At 38.7% G+C, this 16,831-nt stretch overlaps 1 protein-coding gene across 2 annotated transcripts in view; it reads left to right on the top strand.

Annotated features, from left to right (window-relative positions):
• ism1 (isthmin 1) overlaps positions 1 to 16,831 on the top strand; it is an 89,360-nt gene that overhangs the window by 23,768 nt on the left and 48,761 nt on the right. The gene's annotated exons all lie outside the window — the stretch shown is intronic.

The following is a 16,831-nucleotide window of genomic DNA, read 5'->3' as shown; positions in this document are numbered from 1 at the left end:
AATGGACTCCAACATCTTCCCAGTGAAGTCAGGCTAATTGGCTTATAATTTCCTTTTTTTCTGTCTCCTTCCCTTCTTAAAGAGCAGAGTGATATTTGCAATTTTCCAGTCCTCCAGAGCCATTCCAGATTCTAGTAACTCTTGAAAGGTCATTACCAAAGCCTCCACAGTCTCTTCAGCTGCTACTTTCCTGGTGTGCAGTCCATCTGGTCCAGGTGACTTATCTACCTTCAGAGCATTCATCTTCACCAAGCACCTTCTCCTTTGTAATAGCAACAACCCTCACATCCTCGAATTTCTGGCATACTGCTAGTGTCTTCCATAATGAAGACCAATGCAAAATACTTATTAAATTCCTCCACCATTTTTTGCCCTCCATTACTACCTCCCAGTGTCATTTTCCGGTGATCTGATATCCACTCTTGCCTCTCTTTTACTCTTTAAATATGTGAAAAACTTTTGGTATCCTCTTTCATATCATTGGCTCGATTTCCTTCATCTTTCATCTCTTCTCTCCCTTTGGCTTTTTTAGTTGCCTTCTGTTAGTTTCTTAAAAGCTTCCCAATCCTCTCTCTTCCTACTAATTTTTTTTACACCATATGCCCCCTTATTTGCTTTTAGGTTGTCTTTGACTTCCCATGTCAGCCACGGCTTCCTCATCCTCCCTTTAGAATATTAACTATGTCCTCCAGTTTTAGATTCCCCAAACCTGGGATAAAGACTATGAGCAATCACCATAACCATATCCCTCATGACTTCATACAAATTTTCTAAGGACACGCTTCATTTTCCCATGTTCCAAGAAATAAAGGTACAACATGACCAACCTCTGTCTATAACTCAGACACTGTAGCATCCTCGTAAGTCTCTTCTACACTTTTTCTAGTTTGACAGTCTTTTTCATATGACCAAAAGCAGCATCTCCACGAAATATATAACTGTAGTATAATGTCCCTATTCCTAATTCAGTGCCCCAACTGATGAAGGCCAGCACGCTAAGTGCCGTCATCATCACCCTGTCGACTTGTACAGCTGCTTTCAGTGATCAGTGCACTTGTACTCACAGATTCCTCTGTTCCACAGCACTTGTCAGTACCCTGCCATTCATACTATAGTTCCTATCCTGGTTTGAATGTCAAAAAGGCATCAGCTCACACTTATCTAAGTTGAAATCCATTTGCTATTCCTCAGCCCATCTCCCTAACTGATCAAGATCTCCTTATGATTCATTGTCACCTGCTTCACTTGCAAAAAAAAACCTAATTTTGTATTATCAGCAACTTTGCTAATCATGCCATACACATTCATTTCCGAATTGATTACATCAGATGAACTGCCCTCATCATCCTCATTGTTACTGCTTCAGAAAAGTTCAGTTAGTTAGTCAGGATGTTCCTTTAAAAAATCCATACTGGCTGTTCCTGACTGAGTTGTGCCGTTCCAAATGAAGGTTCCTTTGAATTGACACCAATAATTTCTCCACCATCAAAGCTGAGCTGTTCAGTGATTATGTGGTGATATATATCCCTTCTTTTTTTAAACAACATTAACTATCTTCCAGTCCCTGGCATTTCTCCTCTTCTATTTGTATGAGAAGCCACATGAGAGTTTTAAAGATGCTAAACACCTTAATATTTTTACTGTGATTATCCCATTCAACATTTTATGCTCACTTGCTTTAAGTAGTACAGTGATGCAAGTGGGGAATAAGCTTCCAGTTGAAGAAGTAGATGCAGGTTGAATTGAAACCCTTAAGAGAACTTTGAATATGTAGATGAATGGGAGGGGTTTGGAGGGATATGTTCTTGGTGCAAATAGATGGGACTAGGCAGACGATCAGGTCACGCAAACATGGGGAAATCTGCCGATGCTGGAATTTCAAGCAACACACATAGAAGTTGATGGTGAACGCAGCAGGCCAGGCAGCATCTCTAGGAAGAGGTACAGTCGACATTTCGGACCGAGACCCTTCGTCAGGACTAACTGAAAGAAGAGCTAGTAAGAGAATTGAAAGGGGGAGGGGGAGATCCGAAATGAGCGGAAGTTTGAGAATACAAGGATTAGTGGAAGTTTGAATACCTTATATTCCTTATATTCAACACCTTATATTCCATCTGGGTACAACAACTTATATTCCGTCTGGGACAACACCTTATATTCCGTCTGGGTAGCCTCCAACTTGATGGCATGAATATTGACTTCTCAAACTTCTACTAGTGCTCCACCTCCCCCTCGTACCCCATCCGTTATTTATTTATTTATATAAACATATTATTTTTCTCTCTCTCCTTTTTCTCCCTCTGTCCCTCTCACTATACCCCTTGCCCATCCTCTGGGCTTTTCCCCCTCCCCCTTTTCTTTCTCCCTAGGCCGCCTGTCCCATGATCCTCTCATATCCCTTTTGTCAATCAACTGTCCAGCTCTTGGCTCCATCCCTCCCCTTCCTGTCTTCTCCTATCATTTGGATCCCCCCCTCCCCCTCCCACTTTCAAATCTCTTACTAGCTCTTATTTCAGTTAGTCCTGACGAAGGGTCTCGGCCCGAAACGTTGACTGTACCTCTTCCTAGAGATGCTGCCTGGCCTGCTGCATTCACCAATAACTTTTATGTGTGTTGCTAGAAGATCAGGTCTACATGGAGTAGATGAGCCAAAGCTGTAGTACTCTATGACTCTAAATACAAGATTGGCATCATCCATGTCTTTTGTAAAAAGAGCCACAAGGTATATATTAAGATCCTACTGACCTTCCCTACCATCCTGCTCAGATTACCATTCCAGTTTCTAATGGGACAACTCTTCCCTTCATTATCCCTTTGATGTTTATGTACTCATAAAAAATAAATTTACCTTTGATCTTACTAGCTAATATTTTTCTCATATACTCTTCTTGTCTCCTTAGTTTATCTTATGGTTTCTATCCTAACTTCCTAAACACTTTCAGGCATTCTACTGCTTTAAGCTATGGGTATGTTAAGTTAGATTCCCTCCTTTGTTTTATAGTACCTTTCATTCTTATCTAAGGGGTTAAAATTTTCATTGTCCCACCCTTTTCCTTCATCTGCCAAGTCTGGAATTCCTTCTCAAAACCTTTCCACTTGCCTACCTCTCTTCCCTCCTTGAAGTTCAAAGTGCAAAGTAAATTCATGATCAAAATATGTATAGGTCACCTGAGATTCATTTTCTTGCAGGCAAAATGCCTTTGAAAAAATATTTAAAGCTTTTGCTGATCTGACATATTATCATCTCATATAGTTCAGAGTAAAATTTAGTTTGATAATTCTCTTGAATACTTTGTAGTATTTTAGAGGTAATAATAAATTGCCTTAAATATATTGTTATTGTATTGTTTCAGTATTCAAAGTTCAAAGTAAATTTATTGTCAAAGTACATATATGCCATCACATACAACCCCAGGATTCATTTTCTTGTGGGCATACTCAATAAATCCATACAATATTAACCATAACAGAATCAATGAAAGTCCACCACAACTTGGGCATTCAGCAAACTGTGCATATACAAAAAGAAATAACTAATTTTAATTATTATTATTGAAATAAATTAATAATAATAAATTGTTTGAAAATAAATAAACAAATAAATAATTTAATAAATAAGCAATAAATATCCAGAACATGAGATATCAGAACATGAAAGTAAGTCCATAGGTTGTGGGTATATTTCAATAATGGGCAAGTGAAGTTGAATTATGTTATTCCACCCCCCCCCATTGGTATTGACGAACAAGCAGAAATCTGTTGTAAGGAGCTCCTAAAATTGAGACAAATTCACTAGCCTTATAGTGTAACTTGTAAAAGGTAGCAACCAGCCTTGTATCTGATATAATATTTAACATAAATTTAGTTGTACTATGATACTAAATCCATTGCATTTCCAGTTAGTGTGGGGTACCTAAAGCAAGGAAATAATGTTGAAACCCATAAGCCAAAAGCAATTCGTTTTAATGACACTTGTGTTTCATTGATCTGGAGATTTGAAAGAGGCCTCCCTTCACAAAGTCAGTTCATTGTTGAATAAATCCTAACTCAAATCTTCAAGATCCATTAGTATAGTTGAGGTTCAGTGTATGAGGAAACTATACATACTAAATTTAATACGTCCCTTGGTCATGCTAGCAATCCTGGCCCCCTCAACAAAGATGTGGAGCATGAGCTTTTGGAATTAATATTTTTTTTCCTTGAGTTGTTCTTGATTCATAAAATTTTCAAATACATAAAACATGAAATTCATGTGTTGCCATTAACAGATTGTTTCATTTATGTACAATATTTATTATACCAGTGTACCAGCAATTTTTCTTTCACATACATTCCATGGGTGATGTCTAAGGGATTTCTACATGGGTTCCAGCCCCTCAGTGTGCATTGACCTTGGAATGTGCCAATCTGCAGTAGAGTGGAAGAAATAGATTATTTTATATGCCTCAAGGCAGGGTTGGTCAGAGAAAGGAAGGAAAAGGAATTTTATGCTTGGCTGTGTAGGTTTCTTGCAATGGACCTGTGGTTTAGGAGGGTAAAGAACTTACAGTTCCTGACTTAGTCCATGCTAGCAGTTTCACATGTTCCACCGTCAATTCTTTTCACCAAACTGCGTCACACCTACTAACTCCGTCAGTTTCTGTTGCACTTATTCAAGTTCAATTCCTTCAAACTGTCATTGACATGTGACTTTCTCTTAAAGAATCCATATTATCAAGGAAAGAGGTCTCAAATCCCGAGGGTTTGGCACAGGTGGCAATAACTCTTTTCTTAGTGAATGGACTACTGGTAAAGGGATTCTGAAGCAAATCCTGCATTCACTGTGCTTGCATCCTATTAATCAGGACACAAGAAACAACAGCAGGGGTACATCCCTTTCAGCTGCTCCACCATTAATTACGGTGATGGTTTATTTGCTCTCACTTGAGCATCACATTTCTGCTTGTTCCCAATGTTCCATAATTACTCCATAATCCAAGAATCTGACTATTTCAGAATTAAATGCATGCAATGATTCAGTATCTTCATCTTTCTGAGGTATTAAGACAATCAGGAACATGGAGTAAATCTGTGGTAAAGAATTTCAAAGATTTGCCACCTTTTGAGAGAAGGAATTTCTCCCCATCTCCATCTTAAGTAACCAATCCTTTTCTCAAAAAACTTTGCCTCTTAATTCCATTTTCCCCCTTAGGAAAGCTAACTCTCAGTTTTCATCCTGTCAGATCCCTTCAGAATTATGTTTCAATAAGGTCACCTTTTATTCTACTAAACCTCGGTGAGTAGAGACCTAATCAATCCTTCCCTGTATGACAATTCCTTCATTCCTGGAATCAACTTAATGAGCCGCCTCTTAACTTTCTGTAGTACATGTCAGGTTAAATAAAACCAAAACTCTGTAATGCAAGTCAGGATAAATAAGAAGACCAAAACTGTACAGAGCACTCATGTGTGATCTCACCAATGCTCATTGCAGCTCCAACAAGATTTCCCTACTTTATCCCCTAACCCCTTTTCAAGAGAGACCAATATTCCATTTGCCTACATTATTACCTGCATGCTTACTTCCTGTATACTCTGTGTGAGAATTCTCACTCTCATTTTAAACAATATTTTGTTCTCTTGTTCTTCTTACCATAAGTGATCATTTCATATGTCCTCAGATTTTGCTCTCCTTGCAAATATTTTGTCTACCCTTTTAAGCTCTCTGTATAGGTTTACAGAATTCTCTTCCTCACTGACTGCTAATGTATCACCATCAGCATTGTTCAGTGTTCCCAGACCTTTGATTAACGTAGACTGTAAAAGGCTGAAGTTCCAATACTGACCCCTGTGTCTATCTGTTACAGCTTATCAACTTTACATTCCTGTACCTAGTCTCACTTTACAAGCATACAATCAATCTATGTATCTAAGCTATATTATAATACAGATTATTATTATTATTTTTATTTTTATTTTTTTCTCAGCTCAAGCTGGTAAAACCTGAGATACAGGCATTGCCAAGCATGCTCATTTCTCAATTGCTAGGAACCAGTGGTGTTTAGTATTGTGGCTTTCTGAAGGTTTACATAGATATTACTGTGCAAACTGAATTGTTTAATGCTATTGTATAGTGCCTTTGGGATGACACCAGTTGTAGATATTACTATTGGGACAGTGTCTATTCAGTTCATGTTCCAAAGTCTTTCAATTTCCTCTTTTAATTCAGCATATTTCTAGTGTTTTTCACTTCTTGATTTCTGTGAGTTATGTGTGCTTGGAATGGCTCTATCTATCAAATAAGTTGTTCTTGCTTGTTTGTCCCGTATTATTATACCTAGATGATTATTATGGACTGTCCCATCCGTAATAACTGATCAATCATAATATAATTTGTGGTATTCTAATTCTAAAGCTGGATCCAGCTTGTATTTATAGTGAGGTGTGATTTCATTAATGAGTTTATATCTTAAAGCAAGATTTTGATGAATGATATTTGCTACTTGATTGCGCGTGTGTAAGCCGTCAGATTGTATTAAACTGCTACAGGATCCTGTAATATGTTGGACTGTTTCTGGTTTTTCCTCAGCATTTTCTATGTTTATCATCTTGAATATGGTGGTCTTTTATTAACTGGTCCTGTATTGCCACAAGGAACCTTTCTGATTCTGGGAAGAGGTGTTCCAACTCTGAGCCAGGGATTTGACACTTCCTTGTTGGCATCTCTAAAAAAAAAAAAGGAGGGCTGCATGTTTTCATAATCTAATCTAGTCTGCTCAGATATTGGGGGTGTCTTCCATGGAGGGTCATGCTATTCCATTGGTGGTTGTTATTATTATTATTGTTGTTATTATTATGCCTTTTGTGCTGTATCAGATCCAGAGTAACAATTATTTCATTATCCTTTACATGTGTTGTACTGTAAATTGCAGTAAACAATCTTGAATTTTGTAGATCACCCACTTATTGCAATTCAGTTTTCTGTTAAATGATCCTCTATCCATGCTTGCATATCATGTTGGATCCCACACTCCCTGCTTATGGACTGTTTGTCCCACTCCCATCAGGGAAGAGGATATGCAGCATCCACTCCAACACCACTAGACTCAAAAATAGTTACTTCCCCAAAATATCAGGCTGATCAACACCTCCACACAGTAAGTCACCACTGCATACTCATCAGCTCACGTTGCATATAATTAGTCTACATGGTACTTGTACATTGTATCTTATAGGATTGTTTTTATATTTATATTTATTGTTTTTTTTTTCATTTTTTATGCTTATTGGGTCTTTATGGTGCTTGGGATCCAGAGTAAAATTCATTTAATTTTCCTTTAGACTTGTGTACTGAAGAATGACAATAAGCAATCTTGTATCTTGAATATCACACTTAACAGTCTTATTCTGTATGTATGTAAAATTCTAATGACAGCCATTTTGAATGGTATGATCCAAATTCCTATGCAAGGCATTGATAAGACATTCATTCATCCACCCCTATTTTTTACAATCACAGTTGGGGATGTTTCTGTGGGAGTAGGGTCCTGCTTAAACTGTCAGGGGAATTCCATCCATTATAGACTGTTTAACCCGCTTGCAGCCAAACCTGTACTTGCTACATATAAGAATATCTGGGTTCTTTACTGGGCCTTTCCACAACTCTAAGGACTGAAACTAATGGAACAGTACACACTACTTGAGAATACAAAGCTTGTATGTTCCTGTCAGAATAAAAGGTAAAGATAACAAGTGCAGGGAACCTTGCTTTTTAAGAGCTATTGAGGCTCTGGCTAACAGAAAAAAAGGAGGTGCATAGCAGGTATACACAGGTAGGAACAAATGAGGTACTTATGGATTATAAGAAATGCAAAAGAACACTTAAGAAAGAAATCAGGAGGTCTAAAAGAAGGCATGAAGTTGCTCTAGCAGACAATGTGAAGGACAATCCTTAGGGATTCTATAGATATGCTAAGAGCAAAAGAATTGCAAGGAACAAAATTGGTCCTCTGGAAGATCCGAATGATAATCCATGTGTGGAGCTAAAACAGATTGAGTAGATTTTAAATGAATTCATCTGTATTTACTCAGGAGATAGATGCAGAGTGAGGCAAAGCGGCTTCAACTCCATGAACCCTGTACAGATTACATAGGATGAGCTGCTTGCTACCCTGAGCAAATCAGGGTGGATAAATCCCTAGGGCCTGACAAGGTGTTCCATCAACCTAACAGGAGGCAAATGCAGAATTTGCCAGGGGGCTCCAGCAGAGATATTTAAATCATCCTTAGCAACAGGAGGGGTACCAGAGGATTGGAGGATAGCTAAAGTTGTTCTACTGTTTAAAAAAGGCTCTAAACATAAAAGAGAAAATTATAAGCCGATGAGTCTAACATCAGTTGAGGGAAAGTTATTGGAAGATATTCTAAGGGACTGGAATGTCACTATTTGGATAGACAGGACTGATTAAAGATAGTCAGCATGGCTTCGTGCATGGTAGGTCATATCCAACCTATCTTTTAGAGTTTCTCAAGGAAGTTACCAGGAAAGTAGATGAAGGCAAGGCAGTGGATTTATCTACGTGAACTTTAGCAAGACATTTGACAAGGTCCCGCTTGGGAGGTTGGTCAGAAAGGTTCAGTCACTGTACATTCAAGATGAGGTAGTAAATTGGATTAGATATTGGTTTTGTAAGAGAATCCAGGAAGTGTTAGTAGAGGGTTGCCTGTCTGACTGGACTACTGGTGTGGTGCAGGGATCAGTGCTGGGTCCTTTGCTGTTTGTCATCTACGTATATCAATGATTCAGATGATAATGTGGATACTGGATCAGTAAATTTGCGGATGACACCAAGATTGGGGGTGTAGTGGACAGCAAGGAAGGCTATCATGGCTTGCAGAAGGATCTGCATTAGCTGGAAAAATGGGCTGAAAAGTGACAGGTGGTATTTAATGCAGACAAGTGCGAGGCTTTGCAGTTCGGTAGGACCAACCAGGGTAGGTCTTACACAGTGAGTGGTAGGGCACTGAGGAGTGTGGAAGAACAAAGGGATCTGGGAATACAGGTCCATAATTCATTGGAAGTAGCATCACAGTGACTCTATGACGTTGAAGGATTGGTACAGAATGCCAGCCTTCATCACTAAACAACCCGTCCAAAGATATAGAGTTTCTAAAAATACACCTTTATATAATAAAGACACAGAGTGTGGTAGAGTAATACCGCCTAGAAACAGGCCCTTCAGCCCAACTGGTCCTTGCCAGCCAAGGTGCCTAACCAAACTAGTCTACTTGCCCACACTTAGCCCATATCCTTGTAAACTTTCAATCCATTTATCAATCCAACTGCATTTTAAAAGCTGTTATTGCATGTGTCTCAACCACTTCCTCTGGCAGCTCATTCCATGTACCACACTTTGTGTCAAAAAAAAGAAGATACCCCTCAGGTTCCTATGAACTCTTACCCCTCTCGCATTAGTTCCCTCTACTTGATTTACCCTATCTAAGCTGCTGATGATTTTCCACAGCTCTGTCCCTCAGTTTCCTATGCCCAAGGAAAAAAACATCCGCGCACGTCCAACCTCTCCCTCTATCTCAGACCCTCGAGACCTGGCAACATCCTTGCAAATCTTTTCTGCACTCTCTCCAATTTAATAACATCTTTCCTATAGTAGGGTGACCAAAACTGAACAGAGTACTCCAAGTGCAGTCTCAGCCACAATTCAATATTTCACTATAGGAAATGTACAAGCCTGTTGCTCCATAACAGCAAATGAAAATATTAAGAATGATCAGATTCATTGTTTATGTAAGATTGTTGACTTTTTTTCCTTGAAACTCTTTTGGAACTACCTCAGAGAACGTTTGGTTCTCAACCCCCTTCAGTAGTGCAACACAATGTCAGAACTGCAACAATTGCATTTTGTTTGCCTTGATTTTTTTGTGCTCAATTCTTAAGACCTGAACCATCACAGTTCTGACTCAGAGATGAGTTTGCTACCCACAGAGCTAGTGATCTCTTCAACAGGTGGCTGGCAGTCTCACTCAATCACAGTTTTGGCATCGTATTTGGGTCCCAAGTTTCTGATTTGTTGGACAGTTCATGGGAACAAAGAGCATTTATTGTTTCAGTTGTACTTTTGTTCAGTCAAAGGGAGCTGTGCCAGTGCGGGACAGTGGGAAACCTCTCATTCTTGATACACATGGTGCCATCAAGCCCATGCAAAAAGAGCAAAAGGTTGTGAAATCGAAGCTCCTTGTGCACCTACCCAAAATATGCCTTACTCTGAGCTCAAATCAGTGTGAATAATTCCAAATTTCATCCTGAGTAAAATAACTAATTTGTGCCAAATTGTTTGTAGTTTTGTGTTTCAGCCATAACAATTGGCACCAGCTGATACTGTTTAAACTTAACCTTTCCAGTAAGCAAAGAGAGGAGACATTCATTCCACCACCCTCGACTGGATTCACTCCCAGCCATCTGTTACCCTCTGTAATGATTTGCTTGTGGAGATCTGTTGTTCAATATGTAACTCTCTTCAAGAATGAGATACTCTCCATGTAACTCACTCTTAGTTACTGTAGTTTTGTATGACACACTCCCAAAGTGTTAATCTGTGTTTTCTTGTAACACACTCCCAATGAAGTCTTCCTTTGTAGAAGGTTCACTTCCAGGGATTCATTGCTCTGTTCATAGTCGAGTCCCAAATTTACTCCCAAAGATTGTATGTAATTAACCCCCATAGAAGTGGTACTCTCTGTATAGCTCTCAAACTGACATGTAATGCAATCTCAGAGGGAATGTTCCGCCCTAATGTTACTCCTCCCACTGAAGTATTGTTTTTTTTCATTCCCAGTGCGTGTGTGTAACTCTCTCTCTCAGAGGTGTGATCTTGAACATAACTCACATCCAGAGTAATGAAATCCGGTTTGAACTCTGATCAGATTTTTGAAAATGATATCCGGGGAGTGAAGTTAATGACTATCCTTTACAAATTGGCAGAAGTGTTGGAAGGATTTGGCTTCAAACAATTTTCTTGTTTGACAGAGCAAATCCTATCCAAACAATTAATTTTGTTATATCAGTACATTTTTCTGCGAATATGGAATTGTATGCAATAGAATGAACTCTGTCTTCAGTCAAATCAAGTGAGCCATCTCTGATATGTCATGAAGACAGAAGGACCAATAGGAGTCCCATGCTTTTCAGAATGTCCATTTTCAGCTTAAGTAACCTGATGTAAACGTTCCAACATACCCTTTGCCACTGTTACATACTGGGAATAATAAGAGAAAGGACAGCCATCAGCTCCAAGCACTGTATTCGCATCATAAGTATAGACTGTGAAAGTTGTGTAAAAGAAAGATGTCCAGAAATAAATAACATAAATGCAAGTTAAACAAAGCCTCCCAGCATGATGTGCTTGATACTGTCGAAATATACTTCAGAAAAATCTCTTCCAATGCCAACCTCAGTCTAAGCCTGATGGATTCAAATGAAAAATATAAAGGTCACTAGAGATCTGGAAACACTGTAGCGACAAAGTATAACTTTAAATCTTCAAACAGTTGTGCGTTACATAGGTCTTCTAAACCATGACTGGAATGTATTTAAGATAAGTCACGCTGGGTAATATATGACTTAGCAGGTATTTTTAAAAGACAGTGTCCTCAGGGAGTTTTTAACTTCATTTTGATTCTTTTTTTCAAATTCCTACACCTCTAGTTCAAGTGATCTGTGTTCAGTGAGAGCTAATTAACATTTTAACACCACAAGCAAAATAAATGAAGCTTAGGATATTCGACAGAGATAGACAAACAATGGATAGCACAGTAACACAGTATCAGGTCCAAAGAAACACAAGGACTTGGGCTACCGTCCAAACTACTTTAATAGTTACACAGCTGCTTCAGTGCTTTTTGCAACTTTCCTGACAAGCACTTTGGAATTTTGAGAGAATTGTGGTTTTCATTAAAGAGGAATGTGCACAGATCAACATACATGTTGGTCTTCCCTCTCAAAGTGTTCAGCTAATTTACCAAAACGATAAGCAGGCTAAGAATGAAGCCCAGCTGGCACTTTTGAGGTAGAAATGCGTGGTTTTCTTTCTCTATCCATCTGCTGTCTTTAAACACAATATGATTCCATTTAAACTGGCGGGCTGGGAAATGTATGGATCCATGATCCTTCTTAACTCCCACCTTCAATGGTAATCCAATCCTTAGTAAAATGGACAGTGTGGTGTTTAATCCAAATCTCCTGCTAACAATGTTTCAGTGAGTTACAGTCATAGCATTCAACAAGGTGCATTCAGGACAGGATTTATTTATTCATGTTGGCAATTAATAACGTAAAGTTTGTTGCAATCAAGAACAGATGAATAGGATGGGAATCTTTCTCCAGAAGATAAAAAGAATGCAGAGAAATAACCTAATAAGTGGTCTGCAATGGATGTAGAGAGTATCATTTCAATCATGTGAGTGTGGTTGTCCAAAAACCATAAGAAAATAACTAATAAATCCCAAAGAAAAAAAAAAGAAATTTGACTTTATCTTGGGAATCGTTAGAATTTGGAACCCTAAGTTGTAGTAATAGAACTCTTCAGATTTGCTTCTACACAGTGAGTAATCAGTGTCTGTGTCCTCTCCTGACCACATTTCACAGTTTTAAGTTCCTAGTTACATCAAGGTAGCTGTAAGGGGTAGACCACATCACCTGCTTGCCCAATTCCAGGCTCCCGAAACAGACTCTCTATTCTGAGCCCTGTGATGGAAGGAGATTACCAGGCAGAAAGGCATTCAAGGGTATGGAAGAAATGCAAAATTCCCACTGATTTCCTCTAGGAATTAGACCATAAGGCATATAGTAGAAGCAGAATTAGGCCATCTACCCACTGAGTCCTATGACGCCCTGGCTAATCAAGAACCGATCGACCTCCACTTTAAATATGCTCAATGACTTGGCCTCCACAGCTATCTGTGGCAATGAATTTCACAGATTCATCACCCTCTAGCTTAAGAAATTCCTCTTCATTTCTGTTCCAAAATGGACATCCCTCATATTCTGAAGCTGTGCCCTCTGTTCCAAGATTCACCCACTATAGGAAACATCCTCTCCATATCCACTTTATCTAGGCCTTTCAATATTCTATAAGTGTCAATGAGATCCACCCTCATTCTTCTAAATTCCAGTGAGTACAGACCCAGAGCCATCAAATACTCCTCATACATTAACGCTTGCATTCCTGGAATCATTCTTGTGAACTTCCTCTGGACCCTCTCCAATACTAGTACATCTTTTATTAGATAAGGGGGGTCTCTGGCCCATGAATGCTTGGAATGTAGAAGAACCATTTGGATTGATATGGATAACCTCAAATCCATACATGAGGAACAGAAAGAAGTCTCACCTGAGGAGAGAATGAATGGACTACCTCACAAACTACCTATCTCATGCTGCCATGCATCTCCTACATTTGTGGAAGTCTGTGGTTTCCACATTAACCCGATTATCTACCTTGAAAACCACAAAATTGGAATAGTAGAAGTCATCCCTGGTCCTACTGGACTGCCTAAGAGAAAAAAGAGGAATTAGATTTGGGGTGGTAAAGAAAAATGGTAGACAACATGAGAGGAGGCATGTGTGGAACGTGAGAACTGACGCAGATGAATTGGGCCGAGTGACAATCTGTGTATTGTACACATGGTGTAATATTATGAAAAATGTCTTACACTCCCACCCATTCATTTTCATTGCAACAGTTTCTGACATTTTCATATGTTGATCAAAGTCAGAATTTGCCCTTCAGAAGACATTGTAATTCATTTAAAAAATAATGGTTTCACGAGTTAAAGGGGAAATGCCTAAGGATGAGACCAGAAGATAATAATTCAGGATGAAGGTGAAAATAAGATGTGTGTGAATAATAAATAGATGCCATTAGAAAGCTTTACTTCTATATTCCAAGATCCAGCAAAAGCATTTTCTTTACAATTTTGATTGAGGGCACACAAAGAAGGTGCACAGCCAGAAGATCAAAATTCTACTTTTTGAGTACCTATTGTTGGCAGAATGCACAATGTTGGTTTTCTGCCTGCCTGTCATGCAATTTACCAATTCTGAAATAGAAGCATGCTCCATTAATAAACCTAAGGGACTAAGCAAACATTTTAGTTGTATTTTAGGTCTTTTCATTAAAAAAGATCTTGCACTTCGCAATGGCATACGTTATGGTGCATGTCAGTAATCTTTGTTGTGAGCATTTAAATGACATGTTGTGGGGTTGTTGTTTATCATTTTGTAATTGCAATGAAATCATTTAATTTGGCCAATAATTGAAAAGATCAGCTGTGTGAAATACACTGACAGGTATTCTATGCCATAGTGATTTCAGTGTGTAGAAACAATACAATGATGAAACAAAACTCCTTTTCAAAAACTTTGAAAAACAAAACCTTTCTTAATTCTTTCATGGGATAGAAGTGAATCTGGCATAGCCAGAATTTATTGCCCAAGTATTACAGAGAAGTTGAGAAGTTGCTAGGGAGCTAATTCAGTGCACGGTGAAAGTATTCCCACTGTCATTATTTGTGTTCTTTGCCATAGTGTTGTTTGGTCAGGAGTTCCAAGATTTTGATGGTCACTTGCTTGACCAGTCTGAGTCTGAAGTCTTAGAAAGGCCAGGCTGGTAATGGAGGGGCAGCATTTCCACTCTATTTCCAAATGGTGTTTGACTAGAAGCCAAATAAGAAGATATTAGTACAAACAACCAGAGTCAGACTTGAAGCAGTGGCTTATAAGAGGAAAAGAGGCAGGTGGAGAGGGAATTCTACAGTTTAGAGAATTAACAGATAGAAGTACAAAGGCCACTAGCAGTGAATTAAATCTGGGGAAGATCAGGAGGATAGAATTGGAAGTTTGTGCATAACTCCAACGGTTACAGGACCTGAGAAGATTACAGAGATAAGGAAAGGCAAGGTCATGGAGGAGTTGGAACACGAGTAAGAATTATAAAATCTAGGCACCGCATAACTGGATTGTGCTCTGTGTAAGCAATCAAGGGTAAGTGAGTTTGATTGATCTGATATTTATGAAGATTGAATGAGCTGCATTCAAGCTTATACACAACAAAGACATGGACAAGGATTTAAGCATAAAGTGGGTGAGGCATGAATAGAATTAGATAATCTGACAAGTTGATAATCACTGAATTCAATCCATTTTATTCCATGTATATTTAAGTAATGTAGTTCACATCCTGAACTATATTGATGGATGTGAACTCACAACCAGGGATTATAAAGACAAAATGAAACTGCATTATTTTGTCGTATCCCCAAGTAAATGATTTTTTTTCTGTTCTTCTCTCCACCAACCCCACCAGCACCAATCCACCACCCCTTTAATGTAGAATTCTTGTAATGTTTATTTGAGATTGTTGACTTTTTCTTTCAGAGTTGTTCAGGTGTATGTCAATACCACCGAGTAGCCGCCAGAGTGGATACATATAAGTGTTTCCCCATCCTCCTCTCCATGGAAAACACATAATTTCTCCTCATGACATAAATACATTTTGGATTAAAGGACTTCAATGTATGAACCCATATCCTACTGCTGAAAGATGTAACAAAGGTTTTAAATATATTGTTATTTGCCAAGGTGCTCTTTATTTTGGTAATTAAGAAACTGTGCCAAAATTTGATCTGTTTGGCTGGGTGAGAAAAGATGCCAAGCACATTAGTTACTGAGCTGCTTGACACTGTAGTACAACAGCTCCAGTGATCCGGATTCAGTCCTAACCTCTGCTGCTGCCTCTGTGGAGTTTGCATGTTCCTCCTGTGATAGTGTAAATTTCTCCTGGGTGCCCTTATTTCCTCTTATAATCCAAAGATGTATTGATTGGCCAGTTGGTGACTGTAAATTACCCTTTGATTAGGCAAAAAGATAGGAGAATTGGGGGGATTTACATGGGACAAAGAAGAGCATACAGGGAAATAATTGGGTAAGGTTATTGTCTGTGAGACAGCACAGATTTGATGGACTGAATGGCCATAACTCCCTGTAAGGCAATGAGGAAATATGAGAGTAACATGAGACCCAATATCCAGGATAACAGAATCAGAATCGGATTTATTATCACTGATATATGTTTTGAAACTTGTTGTTTTGTGTCAATGGTACAGTGCAATGCTTAAAAATGAGTATAACACAATAAGAAATATATATAAAAATAAGTAAGTCATGCAAAAAGAAAACACAATATTGAGTTATTGTTCATGGGTTTATGGACCATTCAGAAATCTGATGGTGGAGGGGAAGAAACTGTTCCTAAAGCACTGAGTGTCACCATGTGGCTTCAGGCTCCTGTACCTCCTCCCTGATGGTAGTGATGAGAAGAGGGAATTCTCCACAAAGATTATAACATTTGATGTACAACACATTAAGGAATTGCTTCCACTTGGAATGAAACATAAATATAGGATAATCACCAATAAATCTAGTAGGAATTAGGAAGAATTATCTTTGCTGTGGGCGAGATGAGAATGTGACTCTCGCTACCAAACACAAAGAGGAATTTCAAGCTGTAGGTGGCAGTGGGGTGTATTGACAGGATTGTGTGAATAAGGGGCACATTTTATATTGAATGACTTTGCTATTTGCTTATGCTAAATGTGTGTGGAGAGGCCTGACTGCCACTTCTCTTCATTATTGAATTGTATCCTGTTTACTTAGAAGGTAAATTTCAGAAGTGAAGCGCACTATGCAACGTCTGCTATCCATGAACGTGCAGTCCAAGTGATTGGAGATGTCTATCCCAATTGTAACTATATGAGGTATCTTTATAATGGATTCCTT

Source organism: Mobula birostris, chromosome 8, assembly GCF_030028105.1.
Source record: "Mobula birostris isolate sMobBir1 chromosome 8, sMobBir1.hap1, whole genome shotgun sequence".
NCBI classification, from domain to species: Eukaryota; Metazoa; Chordata; class Chondrichthyes; order Myliobatiformes; family Myliobatidae; genus Mobula; species Mobula birostris.
This window is presented reverse-complemented; position numbering and strand designations above follow the sequence as displayed.